Below are 26,664 nucleotides of genomic sequence, written 5' to 3'. Positions count from 1 at the left end.
TGACTGCTGCGATGTTGGAAGGTGTTGACATTTTCATTCAAGGTGATCGACGGATTACAATCAAACACCTCGCTGCTCAACTTGACGTCTCTGTTGGTAGTACTGACACACTCGTCCACCACTGGGTCAATCAAAGGTGAATGCCCGCTCGATTTCTCGCAGCCTGACAGAAGACCACAAAGAGCATCGAAGGACCATATGTACAGAATTGCTTGCGCGTTACGAGGCTGATCGTGACAACTTTTGTCGAACATCGTCACAGGTGATGAAACAATGGTTCATCACTCCGAGCCGGAAGCAAAACGGTAATCTATGGAGTGGAGTCACACCATCTCTATTCCGAAGAAAAAGTTCAATGCTCCACCCTGAGCCAATAAAGTCGTGACGACGGTCGTCTGGATTTCTGAATTTTTAACATCAAACGAAAGTAATTTCGTATCTTAAAACGTACATTAAAAATCTCTACACAAACGTACCAGTACTCGCAATCCTAGACATAATAAAAAAATTACGTTCATTCAAAAATGACTTACCTGATGAGAAAATCACAGCTTTTATGAATTTACTTCGTATTGTAGTGAAATACAATTATTTAGAATTTAATGGAAAGCTATAACAACTAGACGGCCTTGGGGAATCCCTTCGCAGGAATCCTTCCAGATGTGTTCATTAATTCCTTAGAAGTAAAATTTTTAATTAATTTCTCAGCATCAGCTGTGGATATTCTTTCATACGCTATATACGTTAACGACATCTTAATCATTTACAAAGGACCTAACGACGGTATTGATCGACTCTTCAAAACTTTTAACGAGTTTCACGAAAATATTTCATTCACTTGTGAACTTGAAAAAGAGTTTCGGCAGTTAAACTTTCTAGGCCTCACTCTTACGATAGTAGACGACAAAATTAACTTCAATACCTTCTGTAAAGAAACCAGTTCTGATCAAATTATACCTTTCACTTCAGTACACTCACATTCTCATAAGAAAGCCTTTTCAATTAGGTACCCATAGAGCTCCCTTTCTAGTGAAAATCTCAAATCTGAAATCAGTCTGAGTCAGTGATGGCTATGACCCTTCCATAGTAGATAATATTTTTAGTACTAAAATCAATAAGAGAATCCCAACCTAGGAATTTCTAATAACGAACCTAATTAAAAAGAAAGAATTTTTCTCTATACCATTTCTGGGCCAGTTTCTTAGAAAATACAGCGCCTGCTTCAAAATAAGTGTGACTGTAGAGTAGGCTATTGTACTAATAATTCTTTAAAAATAGTATCATACATAACTTGAAACCTACGCTTTCCCCTTTGAAAAATTCTGGTGTTTATAAAATTATTTGCAACAATTGTCCCGTCTATTACATTTGGCAAACAGATAGAGCTATTTCGATAAGGTTCAAGGAACACCTTCTAGGAAGAAATGGCACCAGTGTTCATAATTCAACTTTCGCCGATCATTTATTAATCACAGGGCATACTCCTAAAAATTTAAAAGACGTCCAGATCTTGTGCTCAGCGAAAAAAGGCTTTAGGGTTAACATCTTAGAACAGCTATAAATTTTTAAACACCTATCTCTGAAGGACGGTCTCATTCTTAACGAACAGTTGCAATTACGCAAAAAAAACTTTTTCAAGGTATAGAGCCGCTAATTAAAATTGTCTGAATGGCGATACTCTCCTCAATGTGCAGTAGTCTCCTAAACTTCGTTTTTCTTTCCTATCTTATGTTCAAATGGTTCAAATGGCTCTGAGCACTGTGGGACTTAACTTCTGAGGTCATCAGTTACCTAGGACTTAGAACTTCTTAAACCTAACTATCCTAAGGACATCACACACATCCACGCCCGAGGCAGGATTCGAACCTGAGACCGTAGCAGTCGCGCGGCTCCAGACTGTAGCGTCTAGAGCCGTTCGGCCACCCCGGCCGGCTATTTTATGTTTTCTCTGTATATTACCTGAACCGTATTTTCTTTTGTAAAAGAGACTGTTCCGTTATGTTGTAACTTTCATACAATGGTTCCTATTCGTTACCAGCAATGTTTAAAATTTTCCTTGCAATGCCTCATTTGCTCTTAAGTTGTCTGTATGTCGACTTCTTCCTGTTAGACGCCACGAATGACAATTATGTTATGTTTTTACATTTTAGTTTTTATTCCTATGAAATTTCTGTTTGACGAGAGCACTTTTGCTCAGAAGTTTTAAACCATGGTCTGATTACATGTAGGTACATTCTGTTTGTACATAATTTATGGAAGTAATAGTATTAATTGTATATTATTTCAGTCCATGTCATTATATTTTTAGATATTCTTTGTAACTTTTTATTCTGATGAAGACTGCTCTAGTGCAATCAAAATCATGGTCAACTGACAAAATTTTGTGCAATCGAAGTGGCTGTACATACGTTTCTGTAATTAAATAGCGTACTGTTGCTGAATCACAGCGAATAAAATGTTTAAAATTTCAACATTTTACATTGTTGTGTACTGCTTACAGTAGCGGAACAGTACGGAGACGACGACAGTTTGCACTAATACGACAACGCGCCCTGTCGCAAACCAGCGTCTATGAGGCAATGGTTTGCGGAAAATAACATTCCTGTGATGGACCGGCCTGCCCCTAGTTCTGACCTGAACGTAATGGAACTTCTTTAGGGTGAGTTAGAGCTTCAGCTTCGTTCCAGAAACCAGTGCCTACACTACATTCTCTGGTTTCGGCTTTGAGGGACAATGGCCAGCCTCTCGACGAAATTCACGCCGTACAGGTGTAACTGAATTGCCCCTGCTGAACCCATTTTATTCCAATGCTATCGCCTACCCCCATGAACCATGGACCTTGGCGTTGGTGGGGAGGCTTGCGTGCCTCAGCGATACAGATGGCCGTACCGTAGGTGCAACCACAACGGAGGGGTATCTGTTGAGAGGCCAGACAAACGTGTGGTTCCTGAAGAGGGGCAACAGCCTTTTCAGTAGTTGCAGGGGCAACAGTCTGGATGATTGACTGATCTGGCCTTGCAACACTAACCAAAACGGCCTTGCTGTGCTGGTACTGCGAACGGCTGAAAGCAAGGGGAAACTACAGCCGTAATTTTTCCCGAGGGCATGCAGCTTTACTGTATGGTTAAATGATGATGGCGTCCTCTTGGGTGAAATATTCCGGAGGTAAAATAGTCCCCATTCGGATCTCCGGGCGGGGACTGCTCAAGAGGATGTCGTTATCAGGAGAAAGAAAACTGGCGTTCTACGGATCGGAGCGTGGAATATCAGATCCCTTAATCGGGCAGGTAGGTTAGAAAATTTAAAAAGGGAAATGGGTAGGTTGAAGTTAGATATAGTGGGAATTAGTGAAGTTCGGTGGCAGGAGGAACAAGACTTTTGGTCAGGTGAATACAGGGTTATAAATACAAAATCAAATGGGGGTAATGAGGGAGTAGGTCTAATAATGAATAAAAAAATAGGAGTGCAGGTAAGCTACTACCAACAGCATAGTGAACACATTATTGTGGCCAAGATAGACACGAAGCCCATGCCTACTACAGTAGTACAAGTTTATATGCCAACTAGCTCTGCAGATGATGAAGAAATTGATTAAATGTATGATGAGATAAAAGAAATTATTCAGGTAGTCAAGGGAGGCGAAAATTTAATAGTCATGGGTCACTGGAATTCGAGAGTAGGAAAAGGGAGAGAAGGAAACATAGTGGGTGAATATGGATTGGGGCTAAGAAATGAAAGAGGAAGCCGTCTGGTAGAATTTTGCACAGAGCATAACTTAATCATAGCTAACACTTGGTTCAAGAATCATAAAAGAAGGTTGTATACATGGAAGAATCCTGGAGATACTAGAAGGTATCACATAGATTATATAATGGTAAGACCGAGATTTAGGAACCAGGTTTTAAATTGTAAGACATTTCCAGGGGCAGATGTGGAGTCTGACCACAATCCATTGGTTATGAGCTGTAGATTAAAACTGAAGAAACTGCAAAAAGGTGGGAATTTAAGGAAATGGGACCTGGATAAACTGAAAGAACCAGAGGTTTTACAGAGTTTCAGGGAGAGCATAAGGGAACATTTAACAGGAATGGGGGAAGGAAATACAGTAGAAGAAGAATGGGTAGCTCTGAGGGATGAAATAGTGAAGGCAGCAGAGGATCAAGTAGGTAAAAAGACGAGGGCTGGTAGAAATCCTTGGGTAACAGAAGAAATATTGAATTTAATTGATGAAAAGAGAAAATACAAAAACGCAGTAAATGAAGCAGGAAAAAAGGAACACAAATGTCTCAAAAATGATATCGACAGGAAGTGCAAAATGGCTAAGCAGGCATGGCTAGAGGACAAATGCAAGGAAAATTAAAGAGACCTTTGGAGAAAAGAGAGCCACTTGTATGAATATCAAGAGCACTGATGGAAACCCAGTTCTAAGCAAAGAAGGGAAAGCAGAAAGATGGAAGGAGTATATAGAGGGTCTATACAAAGGCGATGTACTTGAGGACAATATTATGGAAATGGAAGAGGATGTAGATGAAGATGAAATGGGAGATAAGATACTGCGTGAAGAGTTTGACAGAGCACTGAAAGACCTGAGTGGAAACAAGGCCCCGGGAGCAGACAACGTCCCATTAGAACTACTGACGGCCTTGGGAGAGTCAGTCCTTACAAAACTCTACCATCTGGTGAGCAAGATGTATGAGACAGGCGAAATACCCTCATACTTCAAGAAGAATATAATAATTCCAAACCCAAAGAAAGCAGGTGTTGACAGATGTGAAAATTACCGAACAATCAGTTTAATAAGTCACGGCTGCAAAATACTAACGCGAATTCCTTGCAGACGAATGGAAAAACTAGTAGAAGCCGACCTCGTGGAAGATCAGTTTGGATTCCGCAGAAATGTTGGAACACGTGAGGCAATACTGACTCTACGACTTATCTTAGAAAATAGATTAAGGAAAGGCAAACCTAAATTTCTATCATTTGTAGACCTAGAGAAAGCTTTTGACAATGTTGACTGGAATACTCTCTTTCAAATTCTAAAGGTGGCAGGGGTAAAATACAGGGAGCGAAAGGCTATTTAAAATTTGTACAGAAACCAGATGGCAGTTATAAGAGTCGAGGGACATGAAAGGGAAGCAGTGGTTGGGAAGCGAGTAAGACAGGGTTGTAGCCTCTCCCCGATGTTGTTCAATCTGTATATTGAGCAAGCAGTAAAGGAAACAAAAGAAAAATTCGGAGTAGGTATAAAAATTCATGGAGAAGAAATAAAAACTTTGAGGTTCGCCGATGACATTGTAATTCTGTCAGAGACAGCAAAGGACTTGGAAGAGCAGTTGAATGGAATGGACAGTGTCTTGAAAGGAGGATATAAGATGAACATCAACAAAAGCAAAACAAGGATAATGGAATGTAGTCGAAATAAGTCGGGTGATGCTGAGGGAATTAGATTAGGAAATGAGATACTTAAAGTAGTAAAGGAGTTTTGCTATCTGGGGAGCAAAATAACTGATGATGGTCGAAGTAGAGAGGATATAAAATGTAGGCTGGCAATGCAAGGAAAGCGTTTCTGAAGAAGAGAAATTTGTTAACATCGAGTATAGATTGAAGTGTCAGGAAGTCGTTTCTGAAAATAGTTGTATGGAGTGTAGCCATGTATGGAAGTGAAACATGGACGATAAATAGTTTGGGCAAGAAGAGAATAGAATCTTTCGAAATGTGGTGCTACAGAAGAATGCTGAAGGTTAGATGGTTAGATCACGTAACTAATGAGGAGGTATTGAATAGAATTGGGGAGAAGAAGAGTTTGTGGCACAACTTGAGAAGAAGAAGGGACAGGTTGGTAGGACATATTCTGAGGCATCAAGGGATCACAAATTTAGTATTGGAGGGCAGCGTGGAGGGTAAAAATCGTAGAGGGAGACCAAGAGACGAATACACTAAGCAGATTCAGAAGGATGTAGGTTGCAGTAAGTACGGGGAGATGAAGAAGCTTGCACAGGAAAGAGTAGCATGGAGAGCTGCATCAAACCAGTCTCAGGACTGAAGACAACAACAACAACATCGCCATTTTTATTCGACGTACATTGCATAATGCTTGGAAAAAAGCGACACAATATTGTCTTGTGATTCATAGTTATTACGACCGATTTCGGTCGTTGACCATTATCACAGCAGGAAAAATTACTATCACACAGTGAAACGCTTCCAGTACCAAAACAATATGGCTCGATCGGTGATAAGCAGTACACTGGCTAATCAAGTAACATACGTATTTTGACTAAGATCAAGTTATTCCTCACATCTGGAGACATGTATAACATGTGATGTTGTGATTGTAATTGTTTCTAATGCAGAGATAGTCAGTAACCGGAAACGTTCGCAATATGTAAGAATCACGAGAGAGCATTATGCCATGCATTTTTCCAAGCACTATTCAGTGTCCTCCGAGTAAAGATGGCGATAACATTGGAATAAATCGAGTTTAGAGTTCTCCGTTTCAGCAGGGCAATTCAGTTACACCTCTACGGCGTCAATTTAAGCGATATGGCTCTGAGCACTATGGGACTTAACTTCTAAGGTCATCAGTTCCCTAGAACTTAGAACTATTTAAACCTAACTAACCTAAGGACATCACACACATCCATGCCCGAGGCAGGATTCGAACCTGCGACCGTAGCCGTAGCGCGGTTCCAGACTGTAGTGTCTAGAACCGCTCGGCCACCCCGGCCGGCTTTCAGCGATAGTAAGGGTATGCACGTCTCACAGTTCAAAGCGTACAGCGATGGCACCATGAGTGTATGCAAAAGTGGAGGGGGGGGGGGTGCGAAGGGGGCAGAGGTGGCGGTGTGGGGGAAGGATTGGGGGTGAGGGGGGTGGGAGAGTGAGCACTTGCCCCCTCCTAGTAGTCCGGGATGCAGACATTATTCATTACATACTCCTCACGAATTTCTGGAAACGGCTGTCTGTGATTCGACTACAACGTTTAGCATCACCAAATGCACGGAGAAGCCTTGTGGCTTTAGCAAGCACTGCATAACTTTTGTATGTTTCCTTGCAAGATTGTTAACGGTAAATTATACCGTTTTCTTGTCGTGGCGGCTGTTTCGGCTCTGTTTTCCATTCATGATGGATATTAACCGCTACAGAAATCAACAAAAATAACGTCCCCAGAGTTAGTTGTGTCAGTTTCTCGTAAATCGCTCATCATGTTCTGCCGCAAGGGACAATTCAACACCGTCCACAAAGTAAACATGGCTACTGCTGCTCTTCCCTTCCTGCACAACTTAACAGTAATTTGCCACTTGTCTGCGGACAACCTCCTCGACGACTGTTACCTTATCGTGGCGAGGAGGTTTGTGCAGTCCGCTGTGCTGGAGAGGGCGAAAGGTCTTGGCAGGACCACCCATGCTAGACAGGTCTTTCTGGCGGGAGTCAGGCGAAGAGCAGTCCACAAAAAAGGAGGCCGGTGGTGGTTCTTTGGCATAGGGAAGTCTATCCTCCTAGAGAAGACAACCTTGACTAAAAACAGGGAAGGACACCCTAAAAAGTCGGCCGCCGTGGCCGAGCGGTTCTAGGCGCTTCAGTCCGGAACCGCGTGACCGCTACGGTCGCAAGTTCGAATCCTGCCTCGGGCGTGGATGTGTGTGATATCCTTAGGTTAGTTAGGTTTAAGTAGTTCTACGTTCTAGGGGACTGATGACCTCAGATGTTAAGTCCCATAGTGTTCAGAGCCATTTGAACCACATGAATATCCTACAAAACCTAAAAGTATGGAGCCATAGCCGTAGTGGAAGCAACCACCTAAGCACAGACAACCTCAAAAGGAAAACAGATGTGTTGGGTTAGCTAAAGGTGGCAGCCCCACCACCTAGCTACCCTGGCTAAAGATCGGTATTAGGAAAATGTTGAAAGCTACATGATACGTTAGCACTACAGAAGAATAAGCACTAAAGAAGAATAACTAGAAAGGGAACTAAACACTGCAAAAATTGATATAGCTGTAATATCAGAAACAAAAAAGAAATTAAAAGGTTTTAAAGAAATTAATGGTTATGTTATGATATACAGTGCAGTAAGTAGAACTGAACGGGAAAGAGCTGGAGTTGCAGTTATGATGAAAAAAACACCAACAGAAAATGGTTGCAGTCATGTATTTTCATCAATCAATGATCGATACATATAAGGTTAAAGATGTTGTGGAAGCTGGTGAATATTACTGGTGTTTATGTGCCAGAGGAGGCAAAGAGAGAAGAAACGCATCCAACCTACGTATGCATGCAAACGGCGACTAATGGAATACCTAAAGCAGAAGACTTAATAACTGCTGGAGATTTCAATGCTACAATAGATGAATCTACTATCAAAGGAAAAGTGGAGCCACAAGGAGAACATACTAAAAACTATAATGGAGGTCAGTTAAGAGATTTTTGTGTCTTCAATCACTTAAGTATAACAAATAAACAAATAGTTTTTCCTCATAAACATATTCATAAATTTACATGGAGTGTCAGGGGTATTAGATCTGTATAGACTATGTTACTGCAAATGAGAAAGCCATCCCATTTACAGAAGACGCCAGAGTCTGCGGAGGATATGACGTTAGCCTTGACCATTTTCTGGTACTATCAAAACTAAGAATCCCACTGTATAACATTAAAAACACAATCAAAAAACAAACACTAGAGGTCTATAGAATACATTTGTTATAAGATCCAAGCATTAAGTGGTTATACAGAAAACGTTTAGATAAAATACTAAAACATGTACAAGAAAAACAGAACATTACCGGAGAGTGAAAAGAAATAGCAGGAATGATACACATAGCTTCCGGTGAAGTTTTATGGAAAAGAACGAAATACAAAAGCAAAACTAGATACCCATCTGGAATCAAGAACTAGCAGACATGATAAAACGTAAGAAACAAGCTCACCTAAATATCTACAATCAAAGAAACAGTAAGACTACATCGCGTATAAGCGACACATAGCAATGATTAAAAGAGAGATAAGAAAAATATAACAACAAAGCTGGGAACGGAAACAAACTAAAGCCTATAGGATTCTGAAACAATTTAGAAAAAGCGTGAAAGTTCAAGGTTGGAAAGACGAGATGTCTAACAGCTGGAATCTTTCCAGTTGTGAGGGATGCAACACAGCGCAACACGCAATCGTACAGAGAGAAATTTTACAGTCTGTTAGGCATGGCTTCATAATATTGAGTCAAATTGGGGAGGCGAGGGCCACCTTCGTTCAGGCCTAGGCCGTTGAGAGTCTGTTCTGCCGACCAGTTAAACAGTTGTTTTGGAACGTGTCCAACATTCATCTCCTCGAAAGCTGGCCTGAATTAAACTTCACCCAAACAAGCTTTCAAGAGACATTTGGGTCAACTTTTATTGTGTCAGTCAGCATTAAGAAGTATAAGAGATGGACATATAAGAGATGAAAGTAATACATCAGTCGATTAACATGACCAAATATCAAGTTTTGTAAGAAGTACATTTGGCATCAACGTTTTTGAGATATCCTGTTTAATGGTGGTGTCTTCGGATTTGCCAAATCCTAAACTCAGCGGGAGTCAATATTTCCGCGATCCATCTGTCCCTCATATTCAGGATATCTTTCCTGAAGATGGCTGACAGATGTATCGCGGAAATATCTAGCCATGTTGATAGTAGGACCCGGCAGCAAACCCGAGGAGACTACCGTAGTCTGCCAGGAACGGCATTTTCCTTTCTCCTACTGACTTCCGAGAAACAAGTTTTTAATCCTGGCTGCCTATGTCGTGGCGCGGCAGCCAGGCGTCACGTAGCGAGAAACCAGCGACCGTGATGCTCACGTGGCGGAGAGAAGCGTTTACCCCGAGCAGCTCCAGAATGTCCACGTCTTTGCCTCTGGTCTAACACGTTTAGAAAGTGGACTTTTTAATCCGACTCTCTCGGCCACAAATACAAACAGCTACCCCTTTCTCGAGTAAAAATGACAACAAATGGAACTGCAGTACCGCGAAAAACGACATTTTACACGGACGACAGAATATATTTCCATACTACTTTTGTTAGATTGGGATAAACAAAAGCAGGAGAAATGAAGACAGAAGGAAACGTAAGTGCATTACATCGTGCTTCAGGGAATCTGAAGCAGCACACACATATCCGTAATTAACTGACAATTTACTCTCTAAAGGAGTTTATTAAAATATGGCAGCTGTTATTGTTACAGAGACATTACGCATGCCAATTTTTTGTGAAAAAAGTGATTACAATCTGGAAATGCGATTATTAGCTTTCCAGCCAATAGAAATATTCGCACGTACACTGCATATTGAGAGTTTCCATAAGTCGCGCGGGATTCTAATGCCAGCTAAGAACATGTTCTTTGTATTCGATGCCTCTTCTATTGTATGTTTTAACTTCGTCCGAAGGCGTATAAGTGTAAGAAATACACGTACCGAATTTTTGAAAGCATTCTAAGACGAAACGAACAACTCACCAAAAGAGGAGTTATCCGAATGGGACGGAAACCGGTAGATGTGATTACAAGTACAGACAAACATTTAATTACAATTTCGGAAAAAGAGGAAGAGCTTCTCAAACTAAGCGAGTCAATACCGCGTTACTCCACCTCCAGATCTCGTTCAAGCAGTTATTCGGCTCGGCTTTGATGGATAGAGTTATAGGATGTAGTCTACTGCTGAGGGATATTGTGCCACGTCTGTCCAATTGGCGCGTCAGATAGAGTTCCGAGATGGTTAGAGGCTCCCACTCATAATGCTCCAAAGGTTGTGGAGAGATCCGGCGAGGTTATTGGCCAAGGCAGGCTTTATCAAACACGAAGACAAGCAGTAGAAGCTCTCACCGTGTGAGGGCGGGCATTATCTTGCTAAAATGTAAGCCATGAAGGGCAACAAAATGGCGCTTAGAATATCGTCGACGTACACCTGTGCTGTAAGGGTGCCGTGGATGATAACCGAATGGTTCTGCTACGAAAAGAAATGACAACCCAGACCGTCACTCCTGGTTTTTGGTGTACTGAATGGTGGACGACAGTCAGGTTGGTATTGCACTGCCGTTCTGGGCATCTCGAGACTTGTCTTCGGCCTTGAATCTCATTGACTGGAGTAGAATTGTCTTCAGTCATGAATCCCGTTTCTAATTGAGCCCCGATGGTCAGTGAAGACGAGTCTGAAGAGGCCCCAGTCAGAGGTGGGATACCAAACAGACTGTTGTCCACCAAACCACCAGACAAACAGGTGCCATCGACATCCGCGGCACCCTTACAGCACACTGATACGTAGACGATATTCTATGCCCCCTTTTGTTGCCCTTGAAGGCAAGTCATACTGAGCTTGCGCTTCAGCAAGATAATGTCCGCCTGCACATGGCGAGAGTTTCTACTGCTTCTCTTCGTACTTGCCGTATCCTTCCTTGGCCAGCAAATTCTCCGGATCTCTACCTAATTGAGAACGTTGGGAACATTATGGGCAGTGCCCTCCAACCAGCTGGAGATTTTGACGATCTGACTCATCAATTGGACGCAATTTGACACGATATCTCTTAGTAGGCTATCAAACAACTCTTTCAATCAATGCCAAGCCGAATAACTGCTTGCATAGGAACCAGACGTGGACCAAGGTGTAACTGACTTGATCAATTTGTGAAGCTCTTTCTCCTGAATGAATCATCCAATTTGTTTGAAACTGTAATTATTTGTTTGTATGTACACGTACATCACATATACCGATTTTCATCCCATTCTGATAACTCCTTTATGGTCTTTTCTTCCTCTTAGAGTGTATTAATATCAAGTTGTGTTCTACTGTAGTTGTATGACAGGAAAAGTTATATAAAAGTTTAGGCACACATGCGAAGTATCTGATAGGCATGAACAGTTGACGTTAAATAACAGAGACAGATAACAATCATGAATGCATATTGCTATTGGGTAATGGTAACCTCGTCACTGAGCGCCCATAAAAAAGGATGCAATTATTTTTGCGTCAACTGATCTGATACAGAATTTTAGTAGAACTATCAGATGCATGGAGAAACTATTATACACAGTTAATAATGCACTCCCAGGTGCAAAACCATAGCGTATGTACCGCTAAAAAACTGAGTGCAACCACTGGGAAGAGACTGGGCTGTGAAATGTGTCAGCTATCGGAAATGAAACGAATACTTGTTTGCTGTGAATAATTGGAGTAACATTCTGGTGAACTGTTTGTATTGCTGACTCCCACAGTAAAGAGAAAAACTGTTAGACTATAACATCTGATCAGTGTTATATAGCTTCAAAAATTAACTGAAGGCGTTATATATATACTTAAATCCTCGAAGTTAAGATTCCAAAGAAAGTTTATTGTGATTGCTAGTTTCAGTTACACAAGAGCCATCTTCAGATATAAAAATATAAAATTACATATACGGATGCAGCAATCTCGAATTTTCTGCATACAGAATGTGTAAATATAATAATTTGACATGACATTCATCCATAGTCAAAACGAAAGTCGTAAAACTGGAACATTGCAAAACAAAATAAGAAAGAAGCAGTTAAAATGAAAAACACGTTTTTTACATACGTCAAAATTATCCAGGGGAATAAGAATATATGTAGTGAGGCATCGTCTTACCAAAAGCATTGTCTGGTTAAAGATTAGTAGGTGACACATTTAATCTGTATTTGTGTTGTCTCATAGCAGAGATCATCGTGAGTACATTATTAAACCCATTGAGATAGTATTACAACTGACGAACAGTACAGCGACCAACTAAAAGCTTATTTGCATTAAAGTAGTAATAAAAAGTTACCATGATTTTGTTCAGATAACCAATCCAGGTTTCACGTGAGGCTTTTCAGAGGTTTCATGGACATTTCACTTTGGTACGATCCCGTGAGGTCTTGAACCCAGTCCCTCTCGAGGTCGAGCTCTTTGTCATAATTAATGCGTCGCACAGCTCAGTGTGCAGGCGAGAGGTGGTTTAAAAGGTAATGATTTGAGGGCAATATATTTCAGACAAGGTTACAATCTGAAATGGAACAGGACTAATAGCTATGTGTCCTATAATCGAACAAGAGAAGTATCCTCTGCCACGCGCTTCACAATGGTTTACAGTGTATTGATATATATGTAGATGCAGATACACGAACGTAAGATAAAATAAACTGTGGTAACTAGTGGTAGGTTGAGAACGCATTGCCTCTTTCAAAGCACTTTGCAAATACTGTGCGTCGCTTCAAGAATACACATCAGCAGAACGCTCATCGTTGACACGAGAACATATCCTTCATTACATCTCTGTAAAGCTATTAGAGAAATGTGAACAGGCGGGCAAGGTGTGTTGCTATCGATTCTGTTCTTTTAGTCCATATAATTCGGAACATAAACTGTTTTCGAGATTCCTAGAATCTCCAAAAGCTTCTCAGAAGACAAGACTACCGTATCGTAAACATAAAGATGGCGATAACCGTAAAAGAAGGCGTTTGCCGGGTCGTCAGAGCCAGCGATCGGCCGTTTAACTGCAGTAGCGTGGAGACAAGCTGAAACTTTTATTGCGCATTTTCCGACGGCGGAGCGTTGATGCAGAAGAAACACAAGGACGTTGTGTTAAATGTTTTTCCCCACGTTTATGGTGTAAAATGGAGAGTGGCAGATACTATAACGTGGAACAAGTAAGTACCATCTGAAAGTGAAATAGCGGGGCCCCTAATTTCGAATCAATGAATTTCGAAGTGTGAGTATATAGTTCAGGTGCATACTGCAGACATTGTTTTAACAACTAGCAAGAGTGCTTAGCCATCCCAAATTTGTTTGCGTTGTTTAACCTTTGTCGCTGTGCATAAAATACAGCGAATTCTGAGCCTAACATGTTTGTTTCTTCGTCAACTACAAAACGTATTTCCTTACGGAAGTATCCTGTTCGAAGGAAATAATTAATCACAGCACAAAGACATTCGAGACTAAAGAAGATCACACCAGAAATTGTGTTACACATTCCGCTGATCAGGTGCAAGACAACAAGCTATCTGAATAAGACGATTGCTGATTTACCAGATGAACGTATTCTCCAGGTGGTTGTGAGATGACACCTTATTTTGAGAGCAGTGGAGCTTATGGACAACCCCTCATCAGCGGCTGTCATCATTAAGGTGCTGTTTTCGAATACTTTGGAGCGAATTCGTCCGATATACTGTGGTAGCGTCAAAGCCTTGACATAATGTGTCATGACGCAACAAGATGGCTACTGCCAATCCGTTGGGGAGAGCCCGAAGGAGGCCGTGCAAAAGTTAAGGCACAGACAATTCTACTCCTCAGAAAGAGATTCCAGGCCGACGACGCGTCTGGAGACGACCCGGACAGCGATGGGATACCAACGTCAACGCCGCCCTCCCGACAACCAGGTTTGATGGTTTCGGGTGCTATTTTATTTCATAGCAGGACCCCTCTGGTAGTCATCTGAGGCACCCTTATAGTACCACGGTACTGCGACCGTATTTTACACCCCATTTTGTTGCCCTTCACGGCAAGCCATCCTAGGCTTTCATTTCAGCAAGATAATGCCCGCTCGCACACGGTGAGAGTTTCTACTGCTTGCCTTCGTGCTTGGCCGTCAAGTTGGCCAGCGAAGTCGCGGGAGCTCTACACATTGAGAAAGTGTGGAGTATTATGGGCAGCGTCCTACAACCAGCTTGGGATTTTGACAACATAACGCGCCAATCCGGCACGATATCCCTCAGGAGCACACTCACCAACTCAGTCAAACAATCAATGCCAAGCCGAATAACCGTTTGCACAAGAACCAGAGGAGTTGTTTCTCCTGAATAACTAATCCAATTTTTCTGAAACTGTAATCATTTGTTTGTACTTGTACATCACATCTACCGATTTTCGTCCCATTCGGACAATTTCTTCACGGTGCGTCTTTTTTTCTCTCTTAAAGTGGATGTAGGCACTGTCAGACACATACGTGTACACACACACACACATATAACACTAACACCCACGGACCAGCGCACTCGTACATATATTAGTGCGACACAATAAGTATCTATCTGAAACAATATTATTTTGAAATTTAATGTGAATGTATCCTGAACATGGCTCAGAATGAAGTTTTATTCTTGCTTTCTCCATCTGACACAATGCTTATAAGGCATAGTACAAGTACGACAGTACAAAGCAGATACACATAATCGTGAATCGTCTTCATTATGCTAGTGGTATATCATACCCTCACGATTTTGACAAGTTAATCGGAATTTATCAGTGTTAGTGGCAGAGGCTGGCCCATGTCTTACCTGTCGCCACCACTCCACTCCCATCCCTCCGCCAGCTCCCCTGTCCCCCTCCCTGCGTCGGGCTGCATTTATGTACACCTTGTAAGGTGGTCGTATCACTTTGATTTTTATATTTTACCTATGTGAACGTCAGAGAGAGAGGGAGTTACGCTACTGTTAAACAGTCTTTTATCTTGTCGTGACACAGTGTTTTCCTCTGTGCAGTCTAATACATTCCTAGTAGAAGTGTGGTAGGTGATGGACGTATTCTGTAGTGCTGTGCTGACTTGTGATTGTATGTGTTAGACGAAAAGAGATTGATTGTAAAGGACAACAATGATGAAAAAGATGTATATGTTAGAAACCGAGGAAAGTATGAATTTTGAATAACGTTATGGTATATATATTTCTTTTTAAGAGGAGAAGTTTGAGGTAAACTTTATATATGTGTGAAAACAATATTGTCCATCAGTCTAGGTGTTTGGGAAATTTTAAGTTTTGGATGTGAAGATGAAATTCACGATTCGTGAGGTGTGACATCAACAGACAATATGCAGTAATAAAGATGATGCATTTTTTATTTTTCAGTTATAGTTCTTTTCTTTTTGCGTTGTGTAGGATGGGATACTTCTATAGATATTTTTCTGCTAACATGTGTGACATTGCAAACTATATGTCTTCTTGAGTTTACATGTGATGTAACATAATAACACGCACTGCTTTAGCTTAAGGAAATTCCAGGTTGTATTTGCCTTCTATATTGATGCCATTTATTTATACGAGGGCCGTTCAGATAGTAATCTCCGGTTGATTTAAAAAAATACACCAAGTTAAATAAAAAATATTTTAATATATACATCTTACAACTACATCTTTGCACTATTTTTCTACATAGTCTCCATAGCGATTGCGGCACTTATCGTATCTCTTCACAAGCTTTGAAATTCCTTCTGCATAAAAATCACCCGCTTGTGCCTGGAGCCAGCCTGTGACCGCATCTTTGAGCTCTTCGTCGTCATCAAACCGCTGTGACCCGAGCCATTTCTTCAAATGCATGAAGAGGTGATAATCACTTGGCGCCAGGTCTGGGCTGTAAGGTGGATGGTTGATAACGTCCCACTTGAAGGACTCAAGAAGGGCCGTTGTTCTGCGAGCAGAGTGAGGACGGGCGTTATCGTGCAAAAAAACGATACCGGAAGTCAGTATACCACGGCGTTTGTTCTGTATAGCCCGTCGTAACTTTTTTATTGTTTCTCAGTACACGTCTTGATTAATGGTCGTACCACGTTCCATGAATTCAACCAACAACACCCCTTTGGCATCCCAAAACACCGTTGCCATCAGTGTTCTGGCAGAAAAATCTTGCGAGGCTTTTCTTGGTTTCGTAGGCGAATTTGAATGTGCCCACATCTTTGATTGTTCTTTTGTCTCAGGTTTCACGTACTTAATCCAGGTTTCGTCACCGGTCACGATTCTGTTTAACAATGGTTCTCCTTCGTCCTCATAACGTGACAGAAAGTCTAATGCAGAGGCCATTCTTTCAGTTTTGTGGTGGTCGGTAAGAATTTTGGGCACCCATCGTGCACAGAACTCATGGTAACCCAATCTTGCTGTCACTATCTCGTACAAGAGAGTCTTAGAAATCTGTGGAAAACCAGTAGACAACTACGACATTGAGAAACGTCGATTTTCACGAACTTTTGCATCAACCTTCTGAACGAGTTCGTCAGTCACCAATGATGGTCTACCACTCCTCTCTTCATCATGAACGTTTTCTCGTCCACTTTTAAATAAACGTACCCATTGACGGACAACTCCTTCACTCATAACTCTTGGTCCGTACACGGCACAAAGCTCACGATGAATAGCTGCTGCAGAATATCCTTTGGCTGTAAAAAACCTTATGACAGCACGCACTTCACATTTGGCGGGGTTTTCTATTGCAGCACACATTTCAAACTGCCACAAAAACTAAACTAGCGCAGGTACGACGTTCACTCGACCACGGCTTGATGCCGACTGACCTGTTGAGTGCGTGAACGCACAGATGGCGTCGCTACTCCCCCCACAACCCGCACTGTGACCAATCGGAGGTTACTTTCTGAACCGCCCTCGCACATACACTCTGTATAAATTGTTACTATAGGATGCAGCGCCATTAGTATAATAATTAAGTGTAGTACTGTTGGGAGCTCGCATAAGTCATGAAAGATGTGTAAGAAGTCATGAAAGATGTGTGAGGAGGAAGCAAAGATAAAAAGGCATGAAAGAGCAAGGAAATGGCTACAAAGATGAATGTGAGATTAAATACGAGAAATGATTAGGTAGGGCAAGTATGAGAAATCGTAAGTGGGCCAAGGATGAGAAATTAGCTAGGGCAAGGATCTGAAATGGGTAGGTAGGGCAATGGAGCTAAATAATATGAACTTATGAGAATGTATGAAACATATGACAGAAAGAAGCAAAGAGATCAAGTAAACAGTAGTATTTGTTGAAGTTTGGTGAAGTTATAGGCAAAATGATTAAAAGGGGCACAAATTAAAGGGTGAAATATGATTAGATAGCATACTAATTAATGATCATATTAGTTATAATAATAGAGTTACATTTGACTGACTGCATTAAGTATTCTTTGATGTGAAGCTTGGTTACTTCATAATCCATGTTTTTCCAAATTATATATTTGTGTTATGCTTATTTTTGTGTGTGACAACTATCCTCATGTGTCTATCTGTTGTGTGTGATCACTATCTTTATGTGTCTGCTGATGCCTTATTCGCTATACTTTTGCGTATTTCACTGATGTCCACACAAGCATATTTATTTGAATAGAGTTAGAATTTTCTGTTGGTCATTCTGTACGTACAATAATTGTCTTTTATCATGTCCATTATGTAGTCTGTTTCACACGAGTCACTTGTCCGATCTTTCTGTAATTCATTATCATAAAACCATGATGCCATTTGTTCTTACTTTTGTTTCAAGCATAGAAATAAAATCCCATTACTCCTGTATTAACAAAAGTAATTGTATATTGGAAATTTAACAAACTGTAACTGACTGAGCATTCACTACAAATAATTGAGACCTGCCAGGCCCCAAGTAATATGTCTACTGATTATATACTGGAATATTGTCTGTCACATGTCGGCATACTTAATTGATACAAGCTGCAACCGATTTTCGTAAGGAAATCTTCGATACTACAAGATGGCTTTGAAGTTATCAATGGATCTACAGTCTACTTCAAGCAGATACTACTTCATTCTACTGTTTGTATATGAGCGGAATTGTCAACTGATAACTGTACTTAGTCTCACAGAGTATGCTTCCACACAACTTCCCACAACAGTGACATAACAGCAACAAGCGGTCGTTTGTGACAAGGACACTCTTCTACCTACTTTCATTGTGCAAATTACAACTGCCGTATACGACTGTGCTTAAGAAATGTACGCCTTGTATGATATAGACATTCTCTAACCTACTTCCTGTGTGCTATAAAAAACAGTGCAGGTCACCAATAATACTGCAATACAAAATGGGCCATACTAACTTTCAAAACACCTTTGTGCCGAACGTTCGCATAGACGTCATGAAACACGATAATCTGTATGTGGTGAATTCTATTGATTAATCATTGACTTGTTCTTCAGTTTTGTAAATATTTTTTTCCTTATAGTTCTTTAACTCACGTCCTTGTAAAACTATTTTTCTCTTTAATTTGTAACATGTTTTGTATATTACTATCCATAATGTTTAGAATTTTGTTCTCATCCCTAACCTGCCTGAAATGACCATAAAAATTTCTACTGGAGTAAGTTGGAGGATGTAAGGTGGTCATGTCATTTTGATTTTTCTATATTATCGATGTGCACTCACAGACGGAGCAAGTTACGCTACCGGTACACAATCTTTGGTCTTTTAGTGTCACACTCTTTGCCTCTGCGCAGTCTGATACTTGCTTCGTTAAAGTATGGTAGGTGATGGACGTATTCTGTTATGCTGTGTTGTCTTATGATTGTATCTGTTAGACGAAGTAAGATTGACTGTAAAGGGCGGCAAGGATGAATAAGTTGTAAACATTAGAAAGCGAAGAGAATATGACTTTTGAATAACGTTCTTATTATTATTATCATTATTTCAAAAAGAAGAATTCTGAGATAAACTTTACATATGTATGAAACGATTTCATCACAATATTGTCCATCAGTCTAGGTGTTTGGGAAATTTTAAATTTTGAAAGTGAAGATGAAATTCACTACTCGTGTAGTGTGACATGGCCAGACAGTATGCAGGAAGTATAAGGAATAATAATGATGATGCTTTTGTTTGATGTTTCAATTTTTTTCTGTTAACATGTGTGACATTGCAAATTAATTGTCGTCTTGTGTTACATATGACAGAAAGGCGAGATGAGTACATATAACGCAACATAATCATGCGCATTGCTTTAGCTTAATGGATTTTGAGGTTGCATTTGCCCTTTACACATATGCCATTAATTGAGTTTCTTCATAATGCATATTCTCTTAGTAAATTGTTACTACAGGATTATTATAATAATTATATTAGCTAATGAGGAAGTATTGAATAGGATTGAGGAGAAGAGAAGTTTGTGGCACAACTTGACCAGAAGATGGGATCGGTTGGTAGGACATGTTCTGAGGCATCAAGGGATCACCAATTTAGTATAGGAGGGCAGCGTGGAGGGTAAAAATCGTAGAGGGAGACCAAGAGATGAATACACTAAGCAGATTCAGAAGGATGTAGGTTGCAGTAGGTACTGGGAGATGAAAAAGCTTGCACAGGATAGAGTAGCATGGAGAGCTGCATCAAACCAGTCTCAGGACTGAAGACCACAACAACAACAACATTAACTGTAGTACTGCAGGGAGACTTCGTAAGACATGAAAGATGTATACGAAGTCATGAAAGATGTGTAAGGAGGAAGGAAAGAGAAAAAAGTAAGAAAGGAAGTTGCACAACGTATAAATAAGCAGAGAAATGGTTACAACCTGTCTGATCCCAGTGTTATCCCATGCGAATGTGGGAAAACATTTTCGAACTGCTTACAAATTGTTTAACTGAGGTGGGACATAGGGACTAGTGCAGTATTCTCCTATTCGGGTGTGGGGAAACCCCCAAACAATCGCACCAAGGCTGGCTCCCACTCTGGTACTCGCAGTTGTCCGCTGAGCAGACTGGATCCAGAGCCGGCACGCCTCCCCATTTGGTAGAACAATGACAGAAAACGAGAAAGGTGCGAAGAACTGTAATCTGAAACGTAAGTCTAGTTATTAGATCGTAATACAACAGTCGACGTAATCGTCTTGAGAGATTCAGCAACTATTTAGATAAGTAAGATGATTCTCGTTTATTGTTCCGTCCCTGGATTGTGATTCTGAGTAGACAAGATGGGTTTCTGAAAAAACTGCTAAGATCTGAAGGTGACCTAGAGTGATCGAAACATGCAATCTAATTAAAAATGTGCAACTGAGACGAAACAATAATTGAGAATTATCTTACGAGTAAGTTTTATTTTAATTTCGTTCGCTGTTATTTAGGAGCATGTATTAATAGGAAATTATTACATGTTCATTTCAGTTATTAGATAGTAACTTAAAACTTTTTTTTCATTTCCTACACTTTCCTGTAGAAGTATATATTAAAAAAGAAATTACCGTTGTCTCCTACACACACACCTGCATTGTTGGACCGTGAAACAAGTTTATCTTCCGATTTTTCATTTCGATTGTTCTTCTGTAGAAGAATGTGGTTAACAGTATTCATGTTTCTTTTATTTGCTCCACGTATACTAAGTACAGTTCAAGTGCAGTGTTACATTTTCATAGAGCGCACTTATATCGCTCCTGCGTTATTCGGAACAACCGAACGCAGAATACGTCAACAGTTCGTAGCGCGCTCGGCTGAAACGGCAGTTGTAAAATAAAGAGGCCGTACAAAAATGAGTGGATAAATTCAGTACTATAGGTAACGTGGACAAAATAACATAGGTGACATCGAGTTGGAAACCACTTATTTCCACGCTCTGTGGTGTCAACGTGCGAGGCTATCTGCTAGGGTTACACATGGTCCTGAATGACATTAAGTAATTTACTAACAACATTTACTTTATTAAACCAGAGTTAAATTATGCTAAACAAGTTATTGATTTAATACCGTAAACAACTAACAGGTGGTTTAAGAATACAATGAACAAGGATTCTGGGTGGCAGAAGTGAGTCAAGTACTCTGGCCCTAAAAATGTGAATAACGCAATCGGAATAGATCTGACGCTGAGCAGACTTTGATTGATCAAATCTGTTGTAGTGTCAGTACATAGGCGCAGCTGAGAACAAGTGGTGATTGAGATCTGTATGCCCTGACAACGCCGGAGCGGCAGTATGTTACCCTGTTTGCTTGGTGCGGTGATGTAACTTGCAGCTGGCGAGATTTGTGCGATGGAGGTGAGACGTGAGGCAGCACCTGTGAATCGATCTCGGGCACGAAAGAAATGCAAAAATCTCACGGTCTAGCGATCAGGCAGACGGATCGGAATTTACTCCCTACCAGAGCCCTGAAATCACGGTAGATTTCAGTCTGTGAAGCACCCATTGTACCAAAGACTAATTTGGCTCACTTATACGACAGAGCAAACAAGGATACCAAACGTCAAGACTGGTAAACCAAAAACGAATAAGTGTGCCCTAAGCAAACTAGTAGTCCGAGAAGTTTGAAGTCTCACTGTCAGTACAGTAAGAACGTCACCACAGTGTCCCCAGTCATAACTACCTGCAAGTGAAGTAAGTATCAGGACAGGTCCCAAGGACCAACCGCACATGCCATAGCATCGTCCAGAAGTGCTTCCAGGCCAAAGTTCCGCACCCAAGTCCTTCGCACCTCTCCAGAGAAATTATCAGTTTTCCCACAAAGTGCACCAACGACACCACCTTCACACAGTCTTGACCCAATCACAAGGGCCTGGAGGCGCTAAATCTCCCCTCCCACACGATAGCACAAACTCATGTTGAACCAGGGCAAGAGTTACGAAACCTGCGTCTCTGGAAAAAAAGGATACCGCCAATTACTGGCTTTTTTAAGTTTTCGCAGAGGGGGAAGATGATTTTCTCCAGAGTCGTGTCACTTCCCATGGCAACAAGTGAACAGATACAGTCTTAAAGATCTTTATGTAAATCGTCTGTGCCTTGGAGCTTGTTAGTCCTAGCGATGAGGTTCCTTCAGACCATCGCCCCCAGCCCAGGCTTCAGCTGGTGCCGCAGTAGGTAGCTCAACATTGTTCTGCTGGAGACCTCTCTAGACAAGAGGCTGCCCTATCTGCCCTGTACGGCTGTGGGCATGTCCGGTAAGATTTACTGAGAGATGGACACGCCGCCAATTGCTTTCAACTTCCAACATGCTGTTTCTACGAGCTAAGAACCATAAAAATACCTCATGCTTTTAGCGCCCTACCAGGCTCCATCCACATCTGCTCAGGTTGTTAACTTTCTAGAGTCTCGCTCGAGTTGCGTCAGACTGTAATAAAATCTTTAATAATGTTCCACATGCGGAAAATAAGTGAGAGAGTCTCTGTCACAGTTTCTACAAATCAACGTCTGAAGTGACTACTATGCTAGTAGCAATGTCATCTCTCCTGGCTGAAGTCTTCAGAGTAACTGGGTGGTAATCCAGACTGGTTCATGTGTAAGTCGAGCAAGCAAAGAGAAGGTGCTCTCAAAAGAAGAATTTTCTCATAACGTGGTGATAACTCAAAATAATTATTACATTGTAACTGTGGAAAGAAGCACTAATCATAATAATTTTCTATGCTATATCGCGTTTAAGACTAATAATAATAATAATAATAATAATGACAGTAATATAGACCAACTGCAAAAATCTGAAACGTCTGACCATAAAATAATAAAAATAATAGTAATACAAGGAAACTGTACAAAATTCGGAACGACTGACCATCTGCTTCCGATTACCAGTATTCCTAAGAACGCTTTTTAACTGATATTTCATTAGTGTACATAATTTTTACATTGCAAATATGATATATCAATTTTCCTTTTACATATGGGTGACATAAATTGCTCCTGTTAACTGACTTCCTTTTTAGTATTATCCCATACAATTCCCTGCTTTGTTCTTTGTAATTCATACAACTGATTCGGTAATTACTGAGACGATCATTGCCCATCTGGCACGTTTCTGTTCGAATCATATACTTGACTCTCAGTGATATTGTGTTTGGAAGTGCCAAGGAATTTACTGCTTACCGTAATTATTAAAAGTGCAAAAAAATTATATTCATACCTTTCCTCCAATGTAAGTAGGCAGCGCAGAATCACACGTAGTTCGTTTAGTGTCTTCCTAGAAGCATTATTTTCAACTGGATTTACATAGTCTGCATTACTGATACGATTAATAACGAACAGCAGTCAGGGTATTCCTAAAATAGGTATTAAGAGTGTCATAGTTAGAAGGAACCTATCCTGCATGTTGATACTAATTTCCCTCTGCGTTCGCTTTCGTCTTTTGTGAACTTTCTGTTGGCAGCCAAAGTCGGAAGTTAAGCGAAGAAGTAACGCCGTGCTATACGAGTATTTTTCCTCGGGTGAAAGTCTTGGGCGACGCCAGTCACGAGGTCTCACCGTTACTCTTCCAATGTTTTTCACAAATTGCTGCGGGTTTTATCGAGTTGGCGTTACGGTCTTATTCATCCTTCTACGTGAGTATCTTTTCTCGCCGCTGGAGCTAGGTAATGACGTCGTTCTTCTAATCAGAAACAGGCCTGGAAGTCAGTATCATTTCTGCAGGAAACAGTAGCGCAGAGTTCATTTCCTTTTGTTCGTAGTCCTCCCTGCTAAGGATTATATTACTCTACGCTTTACAGGATAGTCCTAAAGGGATGCAATCTTATGGAGGAATGTTTCTTTTTGATTGTCGATATGGTCCTCGTTTAGTTGAGGAAGAAATTGGTCAGATATTACTGCAGCAACGTTGAGGTTCGCGAAGCACATAAAATGTGCGAGCTATGCCTAAATTAAGAATGTATTCACAGAAAAGCGTGGTAACGATGCATACAAAACAAGTCACCATAAAGGGACCGTATAAGAAATTCTAAATGACAGAAAATGTGTCAGATGCAGCCAAAAGTGGACATTCAATAGTGCCTTTACCAAAGACATGCAAACTACAAATTCTTTAACTTCACAATGTTTGTGAGAAGCCTACGTAACCAGTCTGGTCAGTCTGTTGGTAGTTTTCGGAAGTATTTAAAGATGCATCCGGGTAAAATTCGTGTTTTTGAGGAGTTGTACTTTTTTCCTATTAAGAGTATTAGGAGGGAACTTCCTGTTCTGTCATTCATTCAGTGGTCAATTTCCCTCATAACAATCAAAAAAACACGTTTGTCCCTTTTCCTTTTACATCCTTCATTCCATACCTATTAGAGCAGAGTGTTTTCTTTTCTATTTTTTTTTCACCTAAATAATCCGATAGGTTGGGAGTGGTATAGATATGCTCCCAATTGGGAATACTTGGGAGAACGTTTCCAATACTGGCATTCACCTGATAACCAATTTTGTCCATTGTTCCAGTCGAAAAATTGAATATGTATGTATCCTGGCTAGAATCCTTGGGTGCCATTGTTCTCCGGGGTGTTGCATGAGACGTTCTCGTCGATATAGTACTAGAGGGATTTCTTCATTACGGTCTTCTCTGGTGTCGTCTGAAACTCACAAAAACTGGAATGAAGTATGTTATTCCTCCACTGAGTGTGGTCAACTAGTGACGTTGTGCCCTGGTACCCATGCTGTGGACGTGCGATTCTGTGACACTGTACAGTAGCTTAAGAACTCTCTGGCTTCTGTAATGCCAGGTATGAAAAAGAGCCCAAGAGTAGTTGTGATGTGACAAAGCGTAGTTCCACCTTGAAGGATGTATGAATGCATGTAATATATCTATATGGACTATGGAAACTCCTCGATAGCGGCAGGAGTTCTCTGTACTGAGTCAGAAAGAAGGCTCTTTGGTGTCAAAGTCACATAGGTGAATCTTCCTCATAATTTTTTCATGACATAGTAAACAAGAAGTGCGACGTATAGATGATGCTGCAATCTGAAGACAAGCTACAGCTCAAGTCGTTTTAACAGCATAACAATACAGCTCATACAGCCAACAACACTTTGACTTCCTAAGATCAGTTTTTCATGAACAAATGATTACGAACCGGTTGTGATCCTCTCGGTCTTACATCTTCTTGTAGGGCTCTTGCATCCTTGTGTGTTACCTCTCATAAGAAACTGTCATGCTGTCATTTTTGAACAGGACAATTGTAGTCCATACATATGTTTCTAAGACCTGTCCCTGACATAACATATGTGGGACTAGTTCAGATATCAACTCCGTCACAGTGTCAGTATGAAGGATATCAAGACCAGTTACAACAGTTAGGACCAGTTTGCCTCAGGAGAGGATATAATGGTTTCATGATACTCTTCCCAACTGAAACGGTGCATTAGCATCCAGGCCAGAGAGTGAGCCAGTATTGAGGATCTCAAGACCTGTTATATTATGATTATTAATTTCATTAACAGTACAGAGTAACCCATCAGCTTGAAATGTAAGGTGGGTCAGATGCTTCTGAATCCAAGAGAAAACGCTTTTGATTATTACTGTCTTATTGGTATGGAGTTGTTAATGCTTTTTTGAGTATTATAAAGAACATAATATATAAAAATTTCCATATAGTTGCAACGAACTGAGTGCTCAAACATCGTTAAAATGGTTCCACATAATTTGTTTCTGCCTAGTTGATGAGAATACAATTTATACACTCCTGGAAATGCAAAAAAGAACACATTGACACCGGTGTGTCAGATCCATCATACTTGCTCCAGACACTGCGAGAGGGCTGTACAAGCAATGATCACACGCACGGCACAGCGGACACACCAGGAACCGCGGTGTTGGCCGTCGAATGGCGCTAGCTGCGCAGCATTTGTGCACCGCCGCCGTCAGTGTCAGCCACTTTGCCGTGGCATACGGAGCTCCATCGCAGTCTTTAACACTGGTAGCATGCCGCGACAGCGTGGACGTGAACCGTATGTGCAGTTGACGGACTTTGAGCGAGGGCGTATAGTGGGCATGCGGGAGGCCGGGTGGACGTACCGCCGAATTGCTCAACACGTGGGGCGTGAGGTCTCCACAGTACATCGATGTTGTCGCCAGTGGTCGGCGGAAGGTGCACGTGCCCGTCGACCTGGGACCGGACCGCAGCGACGCACGGATGCACGCCAAGACCGTAGTATCCTACGCAGTGCCGTAGGGGACCGCACCGCCACTTCCCAGCAAATTAGGGACACTGTTGCTCCTGGGG

Source organism: Schistocerca americana, chromosome 1, assembly GCF_021461395.2.
Source record: "Schistocerca americana isolate TAMUIC-IGC-003095 chromosome 1, iqSchAmer2.1, whole genome shotgun sequence".
NCBI lineage: Eukaryota > Metazoa > Arthropoda > Insecta > Orthoptera > Acrididae > Schistocerca > Schistocerca americana.
The sequence above is the reverse complement of the archived record's forward strand: the minus strand, read 5'-3'. Positions refer to the sequence as shown.